The sequence below is a fragment of the Bidens hawaiensis genome, unplaced genomic scaffold (genome assembly GCF_021521415.1).
Source record: "Bidens hawaiensis isolate Kalapana, Puna unplaced genomic scaffold, B.hawaiensis_p1.1 tig00419542_1, whole genome shotgun sequence".
In the NCBI taxonomy this organism is placed as follows: Eukaryota; Viridiplantae; Streptophyta; class Magnoliopsida; order Asterales; family Asteraceae; genus Bidens; species Bidens hawaiensis.
In genome coordinates, this window is record NW_027504895.1 from 233,311 (window position 1) to 259,732 (window position 26,422).

The window sequence follows — 26,422 nt, forward strand, 5'->3', positions numbered from 1 at the left end:
ATTTTTACTAAAACCGAGCTAGAAAACCCTAGAACTCGTTTAACCGAAAATCCTTCTTAGACTTCTCCAACGGACCTAATATTTTGTGTGTGAATTTTACATGTTATAAAAAGCTTATCTGGAATTTTCCAGAATTTTTCATGATATTTATCTATTTTTCACCATTTTTAGCCAAAACCGAGCATTAAATTCACCAAATATTCATCCTTTGTCCAAAAATTACCAAAATTTCACAGAACTCATATTTTCATATATATAACACCCTTGTAAAAGTTCATGACCTAACTCTAAACCTGTCACAATCTGTCCAAAACACAAACATCATACAAAAACCGAACTACCTTGTGTTTCTAGCTTCAAATCGCAATGATCTCGCTTTCTAGCCTTGGTTAACAACTAGATACAGCACCTACAAGCACAATAACACCACACCAAGCAAGTTACACCCACAATCAAGCCATTTATTTCATGGTTTCGGTTATGATTTTAAAACAAAGATTTGAACCGTAAAAATTCGTTTTTGGTTCGTTTAACTCCTTTCTTGGACCAAGATCCCTTGTATAACCCGTATACATCACTTGATCATGCAAGAATCGGTTTTCATCTTTGAAACCTCCTTTTCTTGCAAATAAACTCAAGAAAGGAAGGTGAAAACATAAATAGCTCGACTTTTTACCTCGGTTTTCTTGCTAAAATCTTGTGTTTTAGTTCATACGTTGGAGAGAGTTGAAAGATTGTTGAATGTGGTTTACAAAAAAAAGAAACAAGTAAAGGGGTTATACCCCTTACTTCCGATCGGAATAGATAGAGGGGTGGGTTGGGACCCACTTCTCCATTTCTAGCCATTCATTCAGATTTCTGAAATCTGGATAATGTTTTGGATAATCTGGTTCAGTTCGTTTTTCGGTTAAATGTTTAATCTAACTTAAAACGAGGCTAAAATGGTCGTTTTCGGCTTAAAAAAAGAAATTTATTTAAAACCGATTTAAAAACTTTAAAAACTTAAACCATGACATTTATTATCTTAGAACATCATATTATTAATAATTGCGCATCTTTTTCGGCTTGATCGATCGTCTCTTGCTTGGTTTGGTATTAAAGGTTTCGTTTAACGTACCGACGTACCATTAAATCGAAATTCTTTTTCTGTGCTTTAATTCACTTATCCCGAAGCTTTAATACTTCGTAAACATCACTAAATATCATATATCTCGTCTATAATGTAATCCTCGAGTCGTTCGGGTTTCAACAACCGTTAATCGGTTAATCGTATTTCCAATACGATTAACTGTATAATCGAGTATAATCCGTAATGTGAATCTTACATACTCGTATAAACGCATTATAATTCATATATTCATTATTAAATAACACATAAATAGTATATAGCGGTTAGGGTATACCTGATTTTGCCGGAATCGTTACATTCTCCCCCCGTAAAAGAAATTTCGTCCTCTAAATTTTTACGCGTCGACTACTTCCTTTTGGGGAAATAGATAGGGGTATTTCTTCCGGAATTCGTCCTTTCGTTCCCATGTATATTCTGGGCCTCGTTGCGAATTCCATCTAACTTTAACCAACAAAATCTTATTGTGTCTAAGTTGCTTGATTTTCCCGTCTACTATTTCTACGGGTTCCTCTACGAAATTGAGCTTATCACTTATTTGGACACCCTCTAAAGGTAACACTGACATCTCATCCGCCAGACATCTTTTCAAGTTCGATACGTGAAACACGTTGTGAACTGCACTCAGTTCATCGGGTAGTTCTAATCGGTATGCTACGGGACCGATTTTTGCAGTAATATTGAATGGTCCAATATATCTCGAGGCTAACTTCCCCGCCTTTCCAAATCTGACTACACCCTTCCAAGGTGATACCTTCAAATAAACTTTATCACCTTTCTCAAACGACAACGGTTTTCCACGGGTATCGGCATAACTCTTCTGTCGATCGCGCGCGGCCTTCAGATTATTCCTAATTTCAAGGATTTTGCTGGTCGTTTCCTGGACCAGGTCTGATCTAATAACCTGAGTGTCGCCCACTTCAGTCCAGCAGAGTGGTGATCGGCACTTCCGACCATACAATGCTTCGTAAGGAGCTGCCTTTATACTGCTATAGTAACTGTTATTATAGGAAAATTCAACGAGTGGGAGATATTGATCCCAATTTCCCTTAAAATCCAGTACGCATGCACGAAGCAAATCCTCCAGGGTTTGGATGGTCCTCTCAGACTGACCATCGGTCTGAGGGTGATAAGCTGTGCTTAGGTCAATACGCGTTCCCAGCGCTTCTTGCACAGCTTGCCAATGATTGGAGGTGAAATGGCTATCCCGATCGGAGATGATTGAGATAGGTATCCCATGACGAGACACAATTTCATTTATATAAATCTGCGCAAGTCTCTCAGTGTTATAATCATTCCTAATCGGGATAAAATGTGCTGATTTGGTTAATCGATCCACGATTACCCAAATTGCATCATGTCCTCGGGACGTCTTAGGAAGATGTGTCACAAAATCCATCGTGATTTGCTCCCACTTCCATTCGGGAATTTCCAGTTGTTGTAACATCCCCGAGGGTTTCTGGTGTTCCGCCTTAACTCTCGCACAAGTCGTACACTTACCGACATACGTTGCTATATCCTTTTTCATACCCGGCCACCAGTAGAACTCCTTCACATCCTTGTACATCTTATCCGATCCCGGATGTATGGAATATTTAGATCTATGCGCTTCGTCCATGATTAAATCACGAAGGTCATGGAGGGTCGGGATCCAAATCCGATTTTTGAAATAGAGAATTTCGCCCACACGCGGTTCGAATTCTTCTCATTGTCGTAAAGTCCCTCCTTTTCCAATTGTTCCCCTTTCAACGCCTCACGTTGAGCGACTCGAATCAGGTCCGAAAGGTTCGACTGGACTATCATTCCCAGCGCTCGCACTCGCAATGGCTTAACCCGATCTTTCCTACTCAAGGCATCGGCTACGACGTTAGCCTTGCCGGGGTGATAACGGATGTCACAGTCATAATCGCTTAACAACTCGACCCATCTTCGTTGCCTCATATTCAGTTCTTTCTGATCGAATATGTGCTGCAAACTTTTATGATCGGTGAAGATGGTGCACTTCGTACCGTAGAGATAATGTCTCCAGATTTTAAGTGCGAAGATAACCGCTCCCAGTTCTAAGTCATGAGTAGTGTAATTTTTCTCGTGTACTTTTAACTGTCGGGAAGCATAGGCTATAACCTTATTATTCTGCATCAACACGCATCCTAACCCTCTACGCGATGCGTCACAATATGCGACAAAAATATCGTCTCCATCGGGGAAACTTAAAATCGGCGCTTGGCACAATTTTTGTTTTAGCGTTTGAAATGCCGTCTCCTGCTCTTCTCCCCATTCATAATTTCGATCCTTTTGAGTCAGGAGAGTTAAAGGTTGGGCGATGCTGGAAAAGTTCTCTATGAATCGACGATAATATCCAGCAAAGCCTAAGAATTGGCGGATTTCCTTTGGCGTTTTAGGCGCTTGCCAATTCTTAATTGCTTCAATCTTACTAGGATCAACGTGTATTCCTTGATGGTTTACAACGTGACCGAGGAATTGCACCTCTTGTAACCAGAAGTTACACTTGGAGAATTTTGCATACAACTTCTCCTGATTCAGAAGCTCTAAAATTATTCTTAAGTGTTGCTCGTGCTCCTCTTTACTTTTCGAGTAGATCAAAATATCGTCAATAAACACGATGACGAATTTGTCGAGGTAGGGTTTACAGACTCGATTCATGAGGTCCATGAACACTTCCGGCGCATTTGTTAGTCCAAAAGGCATAACTAAGAATTCGTAATGGCCGTAGCGAGTCCGGAATGCGGTTTTTGGGATATCTTCTTCCTGAATTCTAACCTGATGGTATCCCGATCTAAGATCGATTTTTGAGAAATAGCTCGCACCTTGCAGCTGGTCAAACAGATCATCAATTCGGGGAAGAGGGTACCTATTTTTGATTGTTAACTTGTTCAACTCCATGTAATCAATGCACATTCTAAGGCTCCCGTCCTTCTTTTTCACGAATAATACAGGTGCACCCCACGGGGAATGACTAGGACGTATAAATCCTTTATCCATCAATTCTTGCAACTGATTGGATAATTCTTGCATCTCGGACGGTGCAAGTCGGTAGGGTGCTTTAGCAACAGGGCCAGCTTGAGGTATTAAATCGATTCTGAATTCGACCTGTCGGGTTGGCGGTAATCAAGGAAGTTCTTCTGGGAAAACTTGTGGAAATTCGCGTACCACCGGGATATCTTCCACCCGTTTCTCCTCAGAATCTGTGGCCGTCAAGCTCGCTAGATACGCCACGCATCCCTGACGTATATATTTTAACACCTTGAGGCGGGATATAAATGATATCATTGTGCCCGACTTCTCTCCTTGCACTAATACCTCTTCGTCATCCGACACCCGGATCTTGACGATTTTCTTTTCACAGTTTACTTGAAAAGGGCAATTCCGAACTATCTGATTAACTATCATGGTTTTACCGTTAGCGACTTCTACGGCATATGGTTCTATGGTTTCACTAGTCGGAAGGTTTGCTATCGAAAGGAACTTAACGGAGACAAAACTTTTATCGGCGCCCGTATCAAATAATAAAGAAGCATAATGATCAGAGACGAGGAATGTACTTGTCACTACGCTGGGGTCCTGGCGTGCTTCGTTTGCCCCCATCACGAATGCTCGGCCTCTTGCCGGATTGGACGACGATGCCTGACCCGCGGTTTGCCTCCCATTTCCTCCCTGGTTCAGTTTCGGACAGTTTCTCTTGAAGTGATCGGTGTTGCCGCATTCAAAGCAAGCACGGCTGGTGGTCATCATTTGGTTTCCTTGTGGGTTTTGTTGTCGGGCTGGTTGGGTCCTAAATGGCTGCGCACGGATAGGTTGCGGTTGTCGGTTCAGATTGTTCAGGTTTGTCCTACAACTCGGTGCGTAGTGCCCAATCCTGCCACACCGGTGGCACACTACTCCCTGGCACTTGCCACCATGCTGGTAACCGCATTTCTCACACTTAGGGAACGTCCCTTTCTGCGATTCCTGTCTTCCGCCCGAACTAGTCATGGCGTAGTTCTGGGCAGCGGGCCGAGCACGTTTATTTTGCTGTTTCTCCTGGATCCTATTGTCATACGTACCTCGCTTTCCCCCAGCAGACTCTCCTGCCACCTTCAGTGACCCACTCCTCACGAAATCGTATGTGATGATACCAGCTTGCGTCACCGCACCCTCAAACGTCTTGTGTCCCCCAGCGTTGACTATACTCCTTACTACTGGAGTTAGTCCTTATATATAACGCTCAACCCTCTTTGACTCTAGGGTGCCAACCATGGCACTAATCGCGACAATTCATTAAATCGGTTCGTATAACCCAAGTGGTCTGCCCCCTGCATCTCCAGGTTCCACAATTCGTTTTCTAACTTCTGCAGTTCGTTTTTCGGGCAGAAATGCTCCAATACAAGGGCCTTGAGCTCTGCCCAGGTCATGCGGTTTGTCGCTGCCTGACCGCGAGTTTGAACTATTGTGTTCCACCATGTCAAGGCATGTCCGTGAACGTGCAGGTAGCATACTTAACAACGTAATCCTCAGGGCAGTTGCTGATGTTCACAGCAGCCTCTAATTTCTCAATCCACTTAACCAACGCATTTGGTCCCTCAGACCCGCTAAATTCTAGGGGCTTGCATAACATAAAATCTTTAATTGAACATCCCTTTGTTGCAGGAGTCGGTTCAGTGCGGTTCGTTTCTACACTAGGTGTAGGGCCATTACTGTCAGTAACGACCACCCTAGGCGTTGCGTCATTACTCGGAATCGGGTTACCGTTCGATGGAGGATTAACATTTTGTTCCCCCTCATTATTGGTGGTCGTTTGATTGCTTGCAGGGCTTGGATTGGTCGTATTATTGATACTGGCGGCGATGCGCGATACTATATCCGGTATCGCCGCCTCTAACTGTCGAGCAATCAGACGGTCCACATCCACTTCTGACATTTGAGCTGACCGTTTTGGTGCCATTCTACACAACATTAAGAAAATACATATAATTAATACAAATTCCAATCTCGATACATAACACACATTCCATTCATTAATAAACATTAGTACATATTACATAAACATCCGTTCACATTACATTCCTACCATCATCACATAGATTAAGTTTTCATACATCAGTCCTACATCGGCATCATTTCGACATAACCCGCTATGGGTCAGTGCTTGAATGATACATCAAAAGTATCTACAATGATATCCCCAAAAAAGGGCCCCCTATGGGCTAGTGGCTGTACTATAACTACCCAAGATTCACTCTATGTTAGCATCGCCACTAACTGCTTACACAGAGTATCAAAAAGCGGACCCTGACTACTACCACCCTAACATAATCTAAGCATGGTGGTATACCAACCACACCAACACTGCCACCATCACCACCAACACCGCCATCAATCCCCGAATCCGTGTCTCCATCCGGTCAATCATCCACTGGGAGTATGCGCCCTCCCTCCTCAGCTGGCCAATCGCGTACTGGCTGTCCAGTACGCAGTCCGCCAGGTGCCTCCTCCTCTGGATCCCCACCGTCAAGGCGATGGTGTGCTCAACCACCTGCTCGGTGAGCACTCGGAGCCATGCAGCCTCGGCGGAGGGACGCTCATCCCTCTCCAGCCTAGAGGTACCCCACACGGGCGGAGGCACAGACTCGGGCTGGTGGCGGGAGGACTCGCCCCTATGGTAAGTAGGTCTGGGTGGGGTAGAGGTAGGTGGGACATAGGGGACACTGATCCGCGCCGTGAGGCGGGGACCGGGTCTGGGAGGGGTAGGGGTGACCTGTGGTGCGGGTGGGGTGGGGGATCTGGCAACCCTAGTAGGGGAGGACAGGCTAGCACTCCTACGGCTAGTCTCACTAGGCTCAGTGCTGGATGCTAAGCGTAAGCTCCTGGAGTTCCCGGAACTGACCTCCTCCGGGTCCTCCTCCAATGACAGACTTCGTGATCTCGACATCCCTAACTGTACACAAGTTAGCAAACATATAGTTTCTTCCATAATGTAAATCATAATTGATATACACATACTTATACAACTTTGTCACATAAAAATATTATCATATACTTATACATATGTTGCCGATTTTACCTATTAATGTTCCTCGTGACTTCCCTTGAATTCCCTCGTGCGGACAAGTCTGTTATTATGTTTCGGACCATAATAACTCACATATCCATCCAAGTTCATCCAGATCTCGTCACTGTAAATTATTAGTTGATATTCAGATCCTATAATACTTGAGCTACTGGTTATATTTTAGGTATCTTTTAAAGACATCATAATTCTTTATAACCAATGGCTCTGATACCAAGTTCTGTAACACCCCGTAACCGCAGCGGAAACGTAAACGGGATGCAGGAGACACGTCTGATATCAACAGCATTGCTTATAAAGAAAAACACCACTAAATTAATTCACATCATATTACAATGTTCCAAGTTCAGTTATCGTCTAGGCGATAGCACATAAGTTTTACCAACAGTACATTAACATAATTAATACAAAAAGATCATTAAGCTTCCAAAAAAGCACGCATCGTTCAAGCATGTAGCAACTATTCCAGTTTGGTGGTACCTAAAAAGCATGTAAAGAAAACGGGTCAACTACGAATAGTTGGTGAGTTTCACTAATTTAGATAAACAGTGACAAATCATTATAATAATCATATATTAGCGATGTAATTATGCTGAGCCCACAAGTGAAACCTCTGACTATCCACACACAACCCTGTGGCATACTCCGCCCACGAACCTGCCCCAAACCGCTATGCCTAACATTACATAGCAAAAATATATATAACAACAAAATAGACATGTGCAACTGGCTGGGAAACATCAGCAAATCCATGCCGGACCAGTTGGGTTTGTCAGACCAATAGTACTATCCACTCGTGTTCCGGGGCCTTAGAATGTTAGCAACTCAGACAATTACCATCTTAGTACATTTCCGTACGATTCCCGTACAATAAAATATATATAAATACACGCAAATCCATGTGTTCAGTATGTACTTAAACATTTCAGTAGTAACATGCTTCCGCCCCTGGAAAATATTTAAAAACAATTCAGAAAAGGGGCTCGTGAAACTCACCTTATCGTAAACAAGTAGTTACACCGTACACAGCTACTAATCCGGATCTGTAATACGATCCCTAAGTTCGTTACTATACAATCATTATTAATATAACTTTAACCGTGTTAACCGGTACATCTGGGGACAGCGTTAACCCAGTATTGTAACCGTTCCGGGGGCAATGTTAACCCAGAAACATTTCTCCGGACTCAGATTGTGATATCGTTTAGAGTTCAACAGTCAAAATTACCAATAGTTTGTTTTCCCCGTTTTGCGTGCCTAGCACGGTTACCCGTTTTTACGTTTCAAAAATGACTTTGGTCACACACGACCCAAAAATAGTTGTTGACTGATAATTTTATTAGAGTTGTGAAATTAGAGCTCGGATTAGACGCCCCGATTGGCCGCGGGCCCCGTTTCCGTCTTTAGCGTACCGGAAACTGTTAAATCGGTTAAAATTACTCAAATCATCCGAATTATTTTCGGATGATTTAAATTTAACTCAGTTATATGAAATAGGTTTTTATACACCAGTCAGCTCGCTTAGGCGAACTTTACCGGTTTACGCGTTTTAAACTTTAAAAGTTTGTTTTTATTTTCTTTTTAGCACAAATAATTACCCGTTTAGTCTCGGATCTTGAAATTTTGCACAAATCACTTTTTGACAGTGGGGAATTTTATAAATATATTTCCAGAATTAATTTTTATATTTAAAATTTATTTATCTATTTTTAAACACCATTTAAACACTAAATATGTCGTAAATACCAAACAATCTTAGAAAAATCCCAATTTTTTCCTGGATGACCCCTGCCATCCACATAGTCCCCTGTAATTGTTCCAGAACCAAAATCCCTTTTTACATGCCATTTTCACTAAAACCGAGCTAGAAAACCCTAGAACTCGTTTAACCGAAAAGCCTAATTTGACTTCTCCAATGGACCTAAAATTTTGTGTGTGACTTTTACATGTTATAAAAAGCTTATCTGGAATTTTCCAGAATTTTTCATGATACTTAACTATTTTTCACCATTTTTAGCCAAAACCGAGCATTAAATTCACCAAATATTCATCCTTTGTCCAAAAATTACCAAAATTTCACAGAACTCATATTTTCATATATATAACACCCCTGTAAAATTTTGTGACCTAACTCTAAACGTGTCACAATCTGTCCAAAACACAAACATCATACAAAAACCGAACTACCTTGTGTTTCTAGCTTCAAATCGCAAGGATCTCGCTTTCTAGCCTTGGTTAACAACTAGATACAGCACCTACAAGCACAATAACACCACACCAAGCAAGTTACACCCACAATCAAGCCATTTCTTTCATGGTTTCGGTTATGATTTAAAAACAAAGATTTGAACCGTAAAAATTCGTTTTTGGTTCGTTTAACTCCTTTCTTGGACCAAGATCCCTTGTATAACCCGTATACATCACTTGATCATGCAAGAATCGGTTTTCATCTTTGAAACCTCAATTTCTTGCAAATAAACTCAAGAAAGGAAGGTGAAAACATAAATAGCTCGACTTTTTACCTCGGTTTTCTTGCTAAAATCTCGGGTTTTAGTTCATACTTTGGAGAGAGTTGAAAGATTGTTGAATGTGGTTTACAAAAAAAAGAAACAAGTAAAGGGGTTATACCCCTTACTTCCGATCGGAATAGATAGAGGGGTGGGGTGGGACCCACTTCTCCATTTCTAGCCATTCATTCAGATTTCTGAAATCTGGATAATGTTTTGGATAACCTGGTTCAGTTCGTTTTTCGGTTAAATGTTTAATCTAACTTAAAACGAGGCTAAAATGGTCGTTTTCGACTTAAAAAAAGAAATTTATTTAAAACCGATTTAAAAACTTTAAAAACTTAAACCATGACATTTATTATCTTATAACATCATATTATTAATAATTGCGCATCTTTTTCGGCTTGATCGATCGTCTCTTGCTTGGTTTGGTATTAAAGGTTTCGTTTAACGTACCGACGTACCATTAAATCGAAATTCTTTTTCTGTGCTTTAATTCACTTATCCCGAAGCTTTAACACTTCGTAAACATCACTAAATATCATATATCTCGTCTATAATGTAATCCTCGATTCGTTCGGGTTTCAACAACCGTTAATCGGTTAATCGTATTTCCAATACGATTAACTGTATAATCGAGTATAATCCGTAATGTGAATCTTACATACTCGTATAAACGCATTATAATTTATATATTCATTATTAAATAACACATAAATAGTATATACCGGTTAGGGTATACCTGATTTTGCCGGAATCGTTACACTAACACCTGTTTCAATTTGGCTTTTCTTTAAGTTTATATCACTTACTTACTCTATCAGCTTGTTTAAGACCTATCGATGCACCAATGATTAAGCACACAGTCTTTTAAGCTTATTTCTTTCTGGATTTAGGGTCAAATAATCAATGTACTATCATTTTCCCTTTTTGCTTCAAAAACTCAAAATTTTGAGGAGCATTAAACAAAATGATTTAAATTGCCCCAGTTAATTTAAGTTTATAAATTAATGGCTATCCTATCCATCTACAAGTAGAGAATAGGACCAAAACATGCAGGCACGCTTCACAAACTTAAATAACTGACTAAATTTTCAGTAAAAAATAAAGTAGAAAGCTTAACGAACGCCCCAAGTACTATCCATTTGTCAGGTATTTGGCTAACCCGAAGATTTACAAGAAATTATCAGGACCAAACATATACAAGTATATGTCCTTCAAAATAGAAGCAAATGACATAATTTTCAGCGAACATAAGCAAGAATCTTTTTTGGTTTTTCTCTTTACAAACTAAAAACACAATCTTTTTGTCTTTTTCGGATTTTTCTTTACAAAACAAGAAAATTCACATTCTTTTTGCCTTTTTCAGAATTTATCTGTACAAACAGAAATCACAATATTTTTGGTATTTTCAAATTTTAAAATGTTTTTGGGTTTTCAAATAATAGAACAAGAAAGAACACAATATTTTTGATTTTTCAAAGTTTTCTAATGTTATTGGGTTTTATCTATACAAACAAAAAGCACAATATTTTTGTATTTTCTAGAAATTCACCCCTAAAACCTAAAAAACCAAAATAGTAAACTAGAACAAAACTAAAAATAAAGATAATCTTATTAACTTTAGGATCTCAGCAAGGGTCTTCAATCCATTTAAACCAAGCAAAAAATGAAAACGTGTTTTATCAAACGCTTTGGTAAATAGATCGGCTTTTTGAAAATCAGGGTGCACTTTCTCAAGATCAATTAATTTCTTTTCATAACAATCCCGTATAAAATGATATCGAATTTCGATATGTTTCGTTTTAGAATGTTGTACGGGATTCTTGGTGATACTAATAGCAGCAGAGTTATCAATCAAGATTGGAGTAGTAAGAAACTTCAAACCGTAGTCGCGAAGATGTTGTATCCACAAAACCTGGGAACAGCAACTCGAGGCTGCAACATACTCAGCTTCGGCGGTTGAAGTGGAGATCGTTGTCTGCTTCTTACACTGCCAGGAAACAAGTCGGCTTCCTAAGAATTGACATCCCGCTGTAGTAGACTTGAAATTGATCTTGCATCCCCCATAATTTGAATCTGAGTAAGCGGTAAAATCAAAATTATCATCTTTGGGGTACCATGACCCGATGTCAGGATTTCCCCTTAGATATTGCAGAATACGCTTGACCGCTGCCAGGTGAGTCACTCGGGGACTAGCTTGGTACCTAGCACATAAACAAACAGCAAACATTATGTCGGGGCGAGAAGCAGTTAAATACATTAAAGATCCAGTCATAGCACGATAGAGGGTCGGATCAACGGTATCCTCCAATTCATCCGGTGATAAATTGTGACCTACGGAAAGAGGAGTAGAAGGGATTTTTCCGGCAGTAATCTTGAATCGGCTCAAGACGTCGTTCACATATTTTGTCTGATGAATGAAGATTCCCTACGCAGACTGATGAACCTGCAACCCTAAAAAGAAATTCATCTCTCCCATCGAGCTCTTCTCGAACTTGGTTTGCATAGACTTCTCGAACTCTTTACACGTGTCGTTTGTAGACCTAAAGATTATGTCATCAACATAAATCTGAACGAGCAGAAGATCATCACCAATATTTTTATAAAATAAAGTGCAGTCAACAGTTCCACGTTTGAAGCCGTTATCCGTCAGATGGTCGGCGAGCGTGCCATACCAAGCTCTCAGGGCTTGATGTAGACCATATAATGCCTTGTTTAATCGGTAAACACGGTCAGGATAATCAGGATCCTCAAAGCCAGGAGGCTGTAAAACAAGCACTTCCTCATGAAGTTCACCATTGAGAAAAGCACTCTTAACATCCATTTGATACATCTTGATATTCTTGTAAGCAACATATGCCAGGAAGATTCGAATCGACTCTAATCTTGCAACTGGAGCATACACTTCAGTGTAATCAATACCCTCTTGCTGATGAAAACCTTGAACCACTAAACGTGCTTTGTTTCTCACAATTACCCCACGATCGTATTTTTTACACTTATATACCCACTTAGTCGGAATTGTTTTCTTAACTCTAGCAGGTTTTTCAATAAGATCCCAAACACCTAAACGTGCAAATTGCTGTAATTCTTCTTGCATGGCTTCTACCCAAGATGGATCTTGCAGAGCCACACGAGGAGTTTTCGGCTCAACTTGGATAAAAAGCTAGTGAATTTAGCAACAGTTGCAATTTCAGATGAGTGTAAGTCAGCATAAGCACATAGAGCATTATTGTCACTTGAAGAAGCAACTTGTTGTCGTGTCTGAACCCCTACATCAAGATCACCAATAATGTTTTCTTGTGGATGGTAATTATGAATCCTGAGAGTATGATTTTCAGAAACAGCAACATTTTCAAATAAATTAGTGTAATGTTCACCCAATTCAGGAGATGAAACATCACTATCAAGTTCAATAACTTGATCTACAATTACATTATCATCAGATGATGTAGAAGCATTATCATAATGAACAGGAGACTCATTATCAGGTTCTTCAATTGGATCAGCAATTGGAGCTTCAACATCATTTGAACTTGCGAACCTTGGAATTTCCAAATGTTCTTCAAAATAAGCACGAACTAAATCTTCATCTGGATGATCAGTTGATGGAGTGAATGAATTAAATAAGGCATCATAGTCAAACATCCAGTCGAGCCCTTTCCCTTGTGGAGGACTAGTGTACTTTTGACAGTCAACATGGTACCACTCTTCAACACAACCAGACGTAAAGTTAAACACTCTTTTCTTATGAGACGCATACCCCAAGAAATAACCCTCAATGGCTTTTTCATCAAACTTTCCAACATCCTTTTTCAACATAGTACACGGACACCCAAATGGTTCCAAGTACTTTAAATTAGGTTTACGATTATTCAATAATTCGTAACTGTTCTTCTTGAGTCGTTTAACAGTTAGAACTCGATTGAGTGTATAACAGGCCGTATTCACCGCCTCATTCCAAAACTGGACAGGAAGCTTTGAATCAGCAAGCATCGTACTAGCAGCTTCAATCAACGTTCTATTCTTCATTTCAGCTACACCATTCTGTTGTGGTACATATGGGGCACTGTATTCTCGATGAATTCCCTTTTGGATACAAAAGAAATCCAATACAGTATTTTTAAATTCAGTACCATTGTCACTTCGAATTCTCCTCACTTTCAGTTTGTAAAGTGATTCGATCTTAGTGATTAGATTTTGAACAAGACCCGGTGTTTGATCTTTTGAACTCATAAATAGAACCCATGAATATCGTGAATAATCATCTGTAACAACTAGGCAGTACCAGTCTCCAGAAATACTCGCACGATTCACTGGACCGAATAAATCCATATGAAGACGTTCAAGCGGAGTATCAATGGAATTTAATAACTTAGATGGGTGTAATTTCTTCTTCTGTTTGCCTTTCTTGCAAGCAACACAGTGATCGGATAACTTAAAATTCTTTAACGACACCCCCTCTACCAGATCGTTTGCCATTAAATAATTCATCTTTCGAACATGTATGTGACCCATTCTTCGATGCCAAAGCACTAAGTCTTTCTCGGTTGCTTTCGAGACAAAACACGTTTCGATCGATGTAGATACTTTAGTATTCATATTTAAGACATAAATATAATTTGATCGAGGCGATCGCATGACAACCATGTCCTCGGGAATTACGTAACCCGGTTTCAAAATCAGACACTCTTTATCTGTAAATACTGTCGTGTATTGCTTATCACAGATTTACGACACACTCAATAAATTATGGTCCACTTTATCACAATTGTTAACCTTTTCAAAAGTAATCTTCCCATTTGAAACATCACCTTCCTTTGTAATCATACCCCCAGAATTCCCAACAAACGCCACATAACCCCCTTGAATATTTCTCAAGTTTGATAAGAGGTTGAGATTTCCAGTAATATGACGAGAACATCCACTGTCCATGATCCAGTTTTCACCAGAAATGGTCTTGGATGAACCCTACACACAAAAGAAAATGATTAGTTCAAAAAGGCAGCCTAGGCCTCGGTCTTGGGCACCTTTTGGTTTCCTTGAGAAAAGTTAACTTTAGTTGCATTCAATTGTTGTTCAGCAACTTGAGAATAAGTTACTGGTTTCTTTGACTTTCGTCTTAGATATACAGCTTGAACCACATTTGAATTAACATTTTCGCATAATGGTTCAGTAAGAATAAACTTAGGTTTAACGGAACCATGAGTTTCATTCACATGAACAACTTTTCGAGGATGTATGTTCGAAAACATAGTATGAGTATCATCGGCATACGACATAGGTCGTTTCAGAATCTCCTTTACCAAAGGAACTGGTTTTGAATGATTCTTGATAAAATGATAAAGATTCTGATAGCTCTTCTGACTACAATTCCTCAATACAAGACCCTGCTGACCGCAAAGAAAACAGCTTCGCATGTCTACACGATGATGTTGAGAGGTAGTTGGAACGAATGACTCAGAAGTTTGATGATGACACATATTTTTGGTCATGCTCTTAGCAAACTCATCAGATAATTCAGATTTCTTTTTCAAGTAAAAAATCTAAATTAGAACAGTTCGAAAAACTTTTCAATGTATCTGTCCCAGTTGACTTCACAAAATTAACTTTTTTAACTTGTTTTAAAACCTGCTTTGTTTTAGTCAATGGGTCAGATGGAACTGATGTTTTCGCTTGAGCATATTGACGTTCAAGTTCACAAACCTTGGAAGTTTCATTGTGAAACACACTCTCAATCAGTTCAGGTTTAATGATACTTATTGGAATGTCTTTCTCAGTGAACATTGTGTCCATCCCTTTAACTTAAACACACGAGCAGATGATGGCTTAGATGCATTAGGATTTATGAAACGCAACAAATCCTCATTAGAAATTTTGGGTTTTTCTGATTTCTTAGCCTTCACTGGTTTGACAAAAACATCTTGTTTCATTTTAGTTGTGTGCGAACCATACACAGCCTCCTCAAATTCACGAGGTTCACACAGTATGTTCTTGTTCTTGTGTATAATTTCCCGTTCAAACACATCCACAATGATAACTTTGTCAACAATTTCAACAAAAACTTTGTTGCTTTGAACATGAGGTTTCTGAGAAACAGATTGGGTTTTAACAGTTTCAAACTTACTAGGTTTAGAATTTTCTAAAATCTCAGGCTCTTTACGAATAACATCCTCCTCAGTTGGAGCATAAGGATTAATTTTATAATCATTATGAAATGGTGATGGAATTTCAACAAAACCTATACCTTTCTTTGAATCCTTTTGTTTTCCTGAAACTTCAATAATTTCATTCAACAGAAAGGATGAATTTCGAAATTTACCCAATTTGTTCTTTAACTCAAGAACCTCATTCTCAAGCTCGGTTATCTTTGAACGATGTTTCAAAATTTCTTGAAACTTTTGATCATTAATTGTCATTTTCACAGATAACTCAGCTTTGAGATCATGATTACTTGTCGACAATGCTTCAATCTTTTCACCGGATCTCATTTGAGATTCAAGAGATTGTCGATAAGTATCTTTTAGAGAAGAAATTTCTCTCACTAAATTGTCATTGTGGTCTTTAAAGATTCTAACTTAGATTTGTTAGATTCACAATCAGCACAATCTACTTTAACATATGAGGTAGTAGAAATAGAATGACTAACCTCGTTTATCTTAGCCATGCATGCAAAGACTGTTGTCGGCTTGTCACAGGAATCATCAGAATCCGATCCAGAGTCATTATCAGAAGACACCTCACTTCCATGGAAATCTTGAGTCAACCCGAACAAAGCCAAATTAGCTTGATTATCGTTGCACAGTAATCGTTGTGACCAATCATCTCCATTGGCTAACATCGCTTATGACCCAGAACTTGATGGTTTCTTCTCAGCATCATTACCTCGTGGTGTTGAAGAGTTTGAACTTTGACCACGAAGACCATTATATTCCTTTTTCGGTTTGTCACATTCTTTTGCAAAATGACCGAATTCTTGACAATTATAACGTTTCACCTTCAACTTGTCAAATCCCAACTTCTTGTTTAGAGCGGGAAGATCTTTTCCAGTTCTTTGCATGAATCTTTTCACCTTTCGAACAATCATTGCCATGTTCCATTTTAAACCCACGATTTCTAAGTCGTCTGGGTCAATCTGATCATAATCTTCATCAGTTAAATCACTAGTGGCAATTTTGCTACTAACCAGATTTTCATAAGACGTCATGAAAGCTGATAGAAAGGCAAAGTTTTTTTCAGCTTCTTTCATATTGACGTTTGGAGGTGATGAGTATTGATTTGATGAAGACGAACTTCCTGTACCAGAAGAAACATTTGGTGATCCAGAATTACCAGCAGTATAAAAACATGCTCTAGGATTACTATAAATAGTTGTTTCATTCTGTTTTGCGTTATGTGTCAGAAAATCAGTGATCGGTGAAAGTGTTGAACTTAAAGGCATGCTAGCCCCATAGAAAGCAGGATCTTGACTTTCCTCTAATGATTTTTGACACTTGAGATCATACTCACGAGCTTCAATCTTTTGTAAAAACTCACTTGCAGTCAAGTCTTCATTGAAGTAGCTGTTTTCTTTTAATACCATTAGAAAGGTAGAGTATGAACTTGGTAATGCACTCTTAATAATATCAATCTTGTCAATCTCATAAATTTCCATTTTCATTTTATCCATTTCTGCAATCAAGTGATTGAATCTCGTAGTCATCTCTTCAACCATTTCACCTTTAAGTAAGTTAAAGTTTCTGAATTGAAACTTAAGCATCACCTTTTTGCTTTCAGCCGTATTTCCCATACTTTTCATTCTGATATGTTGAAATAGAGAAGCACATATCTTAATACTACCCACTTGATGAAATATATATTCAGGTAAAGCCATAGTTAGAGTAGAATATGCTTTCGTCTCTATCTCTAGTGCCTTCTTCTCCTCTTGAGAGTATTGAGATATAGCTTTAGGTATAAATCCGATAGTCTCATATCCAATCATAGGAACAGTATAAACTTCATCTAAGCAATATGAACAATCAGGATGAACTGATCCTAGATGAGCACGAAACCGAGGTTCCCATTTGGCAAAGTCACTGAACTTCATCAATCTTGGACATTTCGAATGTGAACCTATCTCGGTATCAAGTTGCAACATTTGTTGCATCAACATGTTTTGAGAAGCTAATGCATACATACCGGCCATTTTTGACAGTTTTTTTTTTAAATTTGAAGGTGTAAAGAATCAACCAACGAATAAGTTTAACGAATGAGAATTTTGACGAACTGTAAACAGTTGTAGCGAACTGTGAACAGTAGATTAACAAATCAAATCTTAACGAAGTTAAGATTGATCAGATAACGAATCAGACAACGAATCACAATTGAGTTTAACGAATCAATCTAACGAATCAGAAGGTCAACGAATCAGAAGGTCAAACTAACGAACTGATAAGATAGACTAAACGAATTAGAAAGTATTCAGTAGCGAATCACTAAGGAAAACTTAGTGAAATAGATAACGAACCAGCTACAATTGATTAGCGAATCAACTATAACGAATCCAGTTGTTACAACCGTTTGTAACAAACTCTGACACCTTATGCCACGTGACAAAGGTTATTATGACATAAATTCCAAAGTGGAAACGTGTCACACGAATCAGTTATCCCTAAATAACGACTTAGATCACACGAATCAACTATTATAGCGAACTGGCTAGCGAATCACTTGAAATGAATAACGAATTAACGAACTTAATGAACGAATCAAAATAAACATGATAGCGAATCAACATAGCGAATCATGTTCATCTTTGAATCTTCAAATCTTCAACAAGAATTTCAAGAAATCTGGAAATGATAAGCACCAACCCAGAAACCCAGAAACTTAAAATTTGTAATACAAACTCGATACTAAACCAAATCACACAAGTAACCAACCAAAACACTCGTAATACGATCGCGAATTCAATACATCTAACCTCATAATCAATTTCCTCTGATAACCAACTCGATTATACCAAAATACACCCCTGTTTCGGCCTTAAACCAAAACCGACACCAAATTCACTCAAAAACAATCCAAACTTCAATTCCAACTCACAATCCTTTACCAATACTCATATCAACTCAAACTCAATCCAAACCAACCATATTTTATTCAATTAACTTTAATTTGATTCAAATTCGTTAAAACAGAACAATTGCAATCTAAAATTCTAAATAAACACCAAACAAAGTGTAATTGAGCCCCAACGGCTCTGATACCACTTGTTGGAACCCGAGTCGTATCAATCCAATAACAATTAACAGATCTCAGATCTGTTTATAATAGATTAATACCTTAACTATAGATCAAGCTCATAATTAACTTTGATTCAGTGTTGTATGTATGTATGTATTATCAGTATGTATATAATAGTAATTGTATAATATTAGGATAAAGATTGAGAGAGAATCTGGTCAGAGTTTCGTTAATTAGATCTCAAAACATTAATTAAATGTGAACAGTGTTCACTATATATAGAAGATAGGTCTGGTTCGCTAACATCCCCTAGCGAACCAGACGCTACTTCGTTACATACATTAATAAGACGAAACACCCCCTAATTCGTTAACATCCCCTAACGAATCAGGAGGGAATAAGCTTAAATCTTAGTTCGCTAACATCCCCTAGCGAACTAGACCTTACACATAACGAACTAGATAATAATTAAACTAATTATTACATTAAATATAAAACAAATATGTTAACGACAATTACAAAGACTCAAGACGCAAAACCGTGCACTAACATAGGGTAAGTGTATTAACATTCACATTGAGTATGCACACAAGCCTTAAAAACATAACAAGGAAATGGTGCTAGAAACTCACCTGAGCTCGGTTACGCTCATCGTTTTATGGTTATTCCTTTCTTGAGCTGTGCACGACTAACTGTATAACAATTACACGTATCAATTAACTATCGCTACACATATCGTATTTCTAGTTTAATTATAACCCTCAACGAACGGGGGTCCGGGGGCAGCGCCCCTGGCAGCGGGGTCCAAGGGGTAGAGCCCCTGGCTGGGGTTAAGCTACAAGGTCAGCTTGGAAAAAAATTATTTTCATTTACTGTCTTAACACATTATCCATTAGGAGTTTAAATTATTTTCTAATTCGTTAACTCATTCGTTATAGAGAATTGCCTCTGATTCGTTATGTAATCTTCCTTAATTCGTTATCCTGATTCGTCCCTTATCATCATCTGATTCGTCATTCCAATTCGTCATTTGAACCTGACTTGATTCGTTATCTTAATCGTAACGAACTGGCGAACAACGAATCACCTGATTCGTTTTCTGGTTCGTTATCCTACTTTGCTAGCCTAATTCTTTATCTTGACGTGACCTGATTCGTTATCTTAATATAACGAATGGGTAGATAACGAATTAAAGGCTCATTCGTTACCAAGTCACACGAATGAGTCCCGTTCGTTATGAACGCGTAACAAATTGATCAATCATAACGAATCATCCCTGTTCTTATCCAGACTTTGACTTAGGGTCAAAGTCAAAATTGTCAAGAACACGAATTATTCAACATACACCAGATCTTCAATTAAACCTTCGATTCTCAACGAAATATCACGATTTAAGTATCAATGAACTCGGAATCATAGCGCCTTCAAACCCTAGGTGTCCAATCAGCCAAACATTCGTGTTTAAAGGCTACGATTTGAACATATATACATATGGCTCATTTATCCAATAATTAAACCATCAAATGTTATCGAATTCCAGTAAGGTTTGATGCATTGGGCTCGTTTTTACCATTTAAACATAGATTCTAGATTTCTAGATATAAACCGGACCTAAACGAACAAGTTCTCGATATAAACGTACCTTAAACGAGTCGAACTACGAATTCGAGATGGTCTTGATGTAGTTTTGGCTCGTCACAACGTTCCAGCACCAACGGGTTCGGGTTTTTACCTTCGGATCTTGTCTCGGGATATATGATGGTGTTAGTGTGTGGTTTTGATTGTGTAGGCTATGTTGTAGAGATAAAAATGGAAAGGTATAGGGTTTAAGGGGTATTTATACTCCCTTAAGCCCATGGACCTAAGGCCCATTCCATCTTTTAAAGTCTAAGCCCATCCTCATATAATTTATTTATCTAAACCGACACACGACACTTTATAGAATAAATGAAATTTCATTTATTTATTATAATCAAAAGTAGGATGTTACAAGTCTTCCCTCCTTAGAGAGGTTTCGTCCCCGAAACCTAACTATTACATAAACAAATTCGGGTAAAACTTGCGCATCTCATCCTCAACTTCCCAAGTAGCATCTGAACCATTGCGATGCTTCCATATCACCTTCACCAAAGGTATAACCTTGTGACGAAGTTGCTTCTCCTTGTGGTCAACTATCTCGATCGGATGCTCGATGTAATTCAACTGTTCATCAACCTCTGTTGAGTCAAAGATTTGACCAAAGTGAGATATATGGAAGATTGGAATCTTCTCAACCTCCTCAGAAATCGCTAAGTATGGATCCGGGCACACCTTAGACCTCCGAGCAAGCTTTTACTTAGCCGGGTATGATATTTTATCTATCGGGCAAAGTTATCTTCAAGAAGTCTTCTTTAGTGGATATCCGAGCAGGGTTTGCAAATTAGTGCATTGCCGGGCAAGGTTCACTAGTTATGTAGATCCGGGCAAGGTTCACTTTATCAAGCAAGTCTGTTCTTCAAAGCTAAGTAAAGTTCACTCCCGAGTAAGCTTTTGGCTATCCAAGCTCATGAAACCAAGTGACTGGAAGACCGGGCAAGGTATTCATTAATAATTGTGGTTCAAGTAAGCTTGATATTTTAATGGAATATCTCTAAGTAACATCGGGCAAGGTTCAACTCGAGCAAGGAACAGTGCTACCGAGCACACTTTGCTAATAAGCTATTCTCTAGCAAGGAGTTGAATGGACCATTGAAGAACAAGGTTGCTCGTAAGGGTTTGTTGGGCAAAGTCTGGCAAATTCAAGAAGATTGAAGTCTACCCGGTGAGTATTTTACTTGGTAAAATACTCTTAAGTAATTTGAATATGTATTTACATTTAGGGTTTCTAGAAGGAATGACAGCTGTAAATGAGGTGTTAGGCCTATAAAAGGAATAATTTAGGGCACACCTCCTAAGGCAGATAGACTCATTAATTCAGTGAGAATATTATTGAGTTTGACGGCTTTCTTAGAATAGTACGGATAAAACTTTCCTCAAGAAACCCTAAATCGATTACCCTTTGTATGATGAATGTTATATAAATGGAAATCTTTTGAGTGAATCCTGAGTGTGTTAGTTACCTTTGATTATTAATTGCATCTACCGTGTTTGTTATTGATTCCGCCTTTAACAAACTGTAATATTTCTAAATATGACAACTCGTCATTAACTCCCTTGTCGACACATCTATTTTCGTGAGTTATGACATGATTTGTGTAAGATCCAGTTGAAATCGGGGACCTGACAAGTGGTATCAGAGCTTTTTGCTGCTATTTTAGAAAGATTGTTGCTAATTGAAGATTTGAAGAAAGATGAGGTAAGCAGACCACTGTTCCGTTGAAAAGTGACGTCAGCATCTCTGTTCTTCATTTTTCTTCCAGGTCTAAAATCATTTTGTGTTTGCTCTTCCTTATTCTATTTAAAGCTTTAATTTTTATATATAAATCTTGTTCTAATCGCATCAGACACATCAGATCTGAATAACCGGTTTTCAGATCTGATTATTTTTTAACTCTGTTTTTGCAAAGAAACTACTTTTGATTTCTCAAAATGTCTGGTTACAAGGAACAAGAAGTGTCTACTAACAAGATTCCTAGACTGTATGGAGAGAAAAATTTCACAAAATGGAAGGTCTTATTTGAAGCAGCCGTTTGCTATAATGATGTTGATATGTGGAACTCCATCAAAAATGGTCCACAAGGCACTGATGAGGAAAGTGCAAACACAGCTGCAACTGTTGTTGTGAGAGAAAGAATGAGAAAAGTAGATGACAAGGCTTTAGCTATGTTAAAGCTAGGTCTGTCTTGGGAAATACTTACCAAGGTTGCACATCATCCCAATGCCAAAGCAATGTATGATGCAATACTTGAAATGTTTGAGGGAAATGTTAAGCTCAAAAACATCAAGAAGCAGAGATTGAAGCAGCAACTAGAAAGATTTAAGTATAAAGAAGGAGAAAGGTTGAAATCTATTCTTGAAAGGTTCTTAGCAATAGTGAATGATCTCAGAACCACAGACTATGTCATGACTGATTTTGACCTTAATACCAAGCTGCTCAACTCTATGCCAAAAGAATGATACACTGCCTGCAAATTCATCCTTCAGAAGCACAACTTCAAGGACTTGAAATTGGATGATGTAGTATGCTTTCTTCAAGCTTCAGAGATAGAGATGATAGAGAATGAGATGATTAAGGAGGAAAGACCCTTCTTCAATGTTTCAAATGCATTGATTGCACCTATGGGTAATTTGACTACCAAGAATCAACAGCAGATCCCTATCATTGAAAAACATGTTGAACATAATTCTGATACTCCAAAATCATTTGTTGGTGGTAGCACAAGTAATCATGGAAACCAACAAAGATTGAATGTGCAACTGATTGATGACACTGATTCTGCCTCTATGGCAAGTGGGAATGTACCTCACACTAGTGGTGGAAATGGTCAAGGCAGTGAAACATAGGCCTTGCTTTCAATGTTTACAGAATCATATAATGCTTATGTTGCAAAAAAATTGATTCACACAAGTGTGGTACAAGATGATCTTGAGTAGATAGATGTTGATGATTTGGAGGACATGGATTTAAAGTGGCAAGCAGCCATGTTGGCTTTTAGAAGCAAGAGGCTTTACAACAGGATTGGTAGGTCACTCCTATCAGGGACTAATGAAAGAATTGGTTTTGATAAGTCAAAAGTCATTTGCTATAATTGTCAACAGCCTGGTCATTTTGCAAGAGAGTGTAACATGCCAAGAAACTTTCAAATCAACTAATTTCAAAACCAACCAAGAAATCAGCAGCCTCAATATCAACAGAATCAGCAGAGACCCAACAACAACAACTTTAACAACAATCCCAACAACTATAATCCCAACTTCAACAATTTTTAGCCTCAAATGAACAATCATGATCAAGGAGTGCCTCAGAATCAAAGTTTTCAGAGAAACAACAACCAACACCTTCAAAATTTTCTGAACAACACTGTTCCAGCCAACCAAAATCAGATCAGAAATCAAGGAAATGTTGTTGTAACAACACAGCATGAAGGTAACTTTGATTGGAGTAATCATGAAGAAGACATTGCAGATGATATCAAGAAAGCAAATGTGGCATTCATGGCCATACTTGAGAAAGAAACTGGATCATCATCTCAGGGACAGTCCACTCCTCTGAATGACATATGGTATATGGATAGTGGTTGTTCTAGGCATATGACTTGTGACACGAGATCTCTTGTCAATTATGAAGAAAAGTTTGAAGGTCCTGTAGCATTTGGAAGTGATGAAAATGGTGAAAGATTGTTGGGAAAGGAATCTTAACAAATGGAAAAGTTTCATTTGATAATGTATTTCATGTTGAAGGTTTTCAGTATAATCTACTGAGTATTTCACAAATGTGTGATAAGGGATACAAAGTCTGTTTTGATGATTCCCACTGTTTCATTCTAAAACCTAAATTTTTAATTCCACCTGAAATGATTATGATGATGGCACCAAGAAATGGCAACTTATATGAATTGAATATGAAAGAAGCTGTTTCAAGAGGGGGTGCATGTTTTGTGTCCAAAGCCACTGAAAATGAGTCAAAATTGTGGCATAGGAAACTTTGTCATGTAAACTTAAAGAACATGAATAGACTTGTCAAAGGTGAGCATGTAATAGGCCTACCTACAAGTGAGTTCAAATTGGAAGATCATTGTAGTTCATGCCAAAAAGGAAAACAACACAAATCTACTCATAAGCCAAAACTCATCAACTCAATTGATCAAGTACTTGAATTACTTCACATGGATCTCTTTGGTCCTGTGAGTGTGCCAAGTATAGGAAAGAAAAGATATTGTCTTGTGATCATTGATGACTATTCAAGATATACTTGGATTTATTTCCTAAGTACCAAGGATGAGACTGCAGAGTTGATTAAGGGTTGTGTAACAATGAATGAGAACAAATTGAATAAGAAGGTTAAAATGATGAGAAGTGACAATGGTACAGAGTTCAAGAATGGAGTTATGCAAGAATTTTGTATAGCAAAAGGAATCATTCAACAATTCTCAGCTCCTAGAACTCCTGAACAAAATGGTGTTGCAGAAAGAATGAATAGAACTTTGATTGAAGCTGCAAGAACCATGTTAGCAGATACCAATTTACCTGTTACATTTTGGGCTGAAGCCACAAATACTGCTTGCTATGTTCAGAACAGGGTACTTGTCAATAAAAGGCATAACAAAACTCCATATGAAATCTTCCACAACAGAAAGCCTTATATCAAGTTTTTCAAACCCTTTGGATGCAAATGTTTCCTTCTGAACACAATGGACTATTTGAATAAGTTTCAAACAAAATCCCTAGATTGTTTCTTTGTTGGATATTCTACACACTCAAAAGCATACAGAGTATATGTGAAAGACCATTTGAGTGTTATAGAATCATCTGACATCATCTTTAATGAGAATCAATTCAACACAGTTGATGGTGCAGCATGGCTGTTTGAGTATGAAAAGTTGATAAGGTCCTTCAAGATTTATCTTGAAGACTTTGATGACTCATTCTACAAGACCAGTGTAATTGAAGAGAAGAAGAATAAGAAACCATTGGACTTAGAAGAGTTATAGAAAAAGGTTGCTAGAAAAGAAAAGGAATATACTTTTGTCAAGAAATCCACAAGTGATGTGGTTGCACAAGATCAAGAGAATAATCAAGAAAACAATCACAGTCCTGAAATTAATAAAGACATTCAAGAAGTACAGAATGATCAACTTCAGAATGAGGGAAACACAAGAAACCAAGAAAATGAAGAAGAAGTTGCATCTAATACAAGATTTCAAGATCTATTTCAAAGACTGAATTTAGAAAACAATGGTGCATCTACTTCAGGACAACATAATGAAGAAACACCAGAATTTCATGATGTAGAAACTGATTTGATCATTGAAGAACCAGATCTAAATGAATCAAATCTTGACACAAATGTGTTTACAGATATGATTGTTCAAACTCCTTATGTGGAAAAGAATCATCCTTCTGAAAACATCATTGGAGATTTGCATGAAAGAGTCACAAGAAGTCATTCTGAAATTGCAAATATCTGTCTTTACTCATGCTTTCTATCCTAAATAGAGCCAAAGAACATTGCTTAAGCATTAAAAGACAATAGTTGGGTGGAAGCAATGCAGGAAGAATTTACACAGTTCAGAGACCTACATGTGTGGGATCTTGTTGATAGGCTAATAGACAGATGTGCAATAGGAACCAAATGGGTTTTTAGAAACAAAAGGGATGAGAGGGGTTTGGTGATTAAGAATAAAGCTAGACTTGTTGCACTAGGATGTCTTCAAGAAGAAGGAATAGACTTTGAGGAAGTCTTTGCACCAATTGCAAGACTTGAAGCTATCAGGATCTTTCTTGCATATGCTGCCTCAGAGAACATTAAGGTGTTCCAGCTTAATGTTAAGTCTGCATTCCTAAATGGAAAGACTG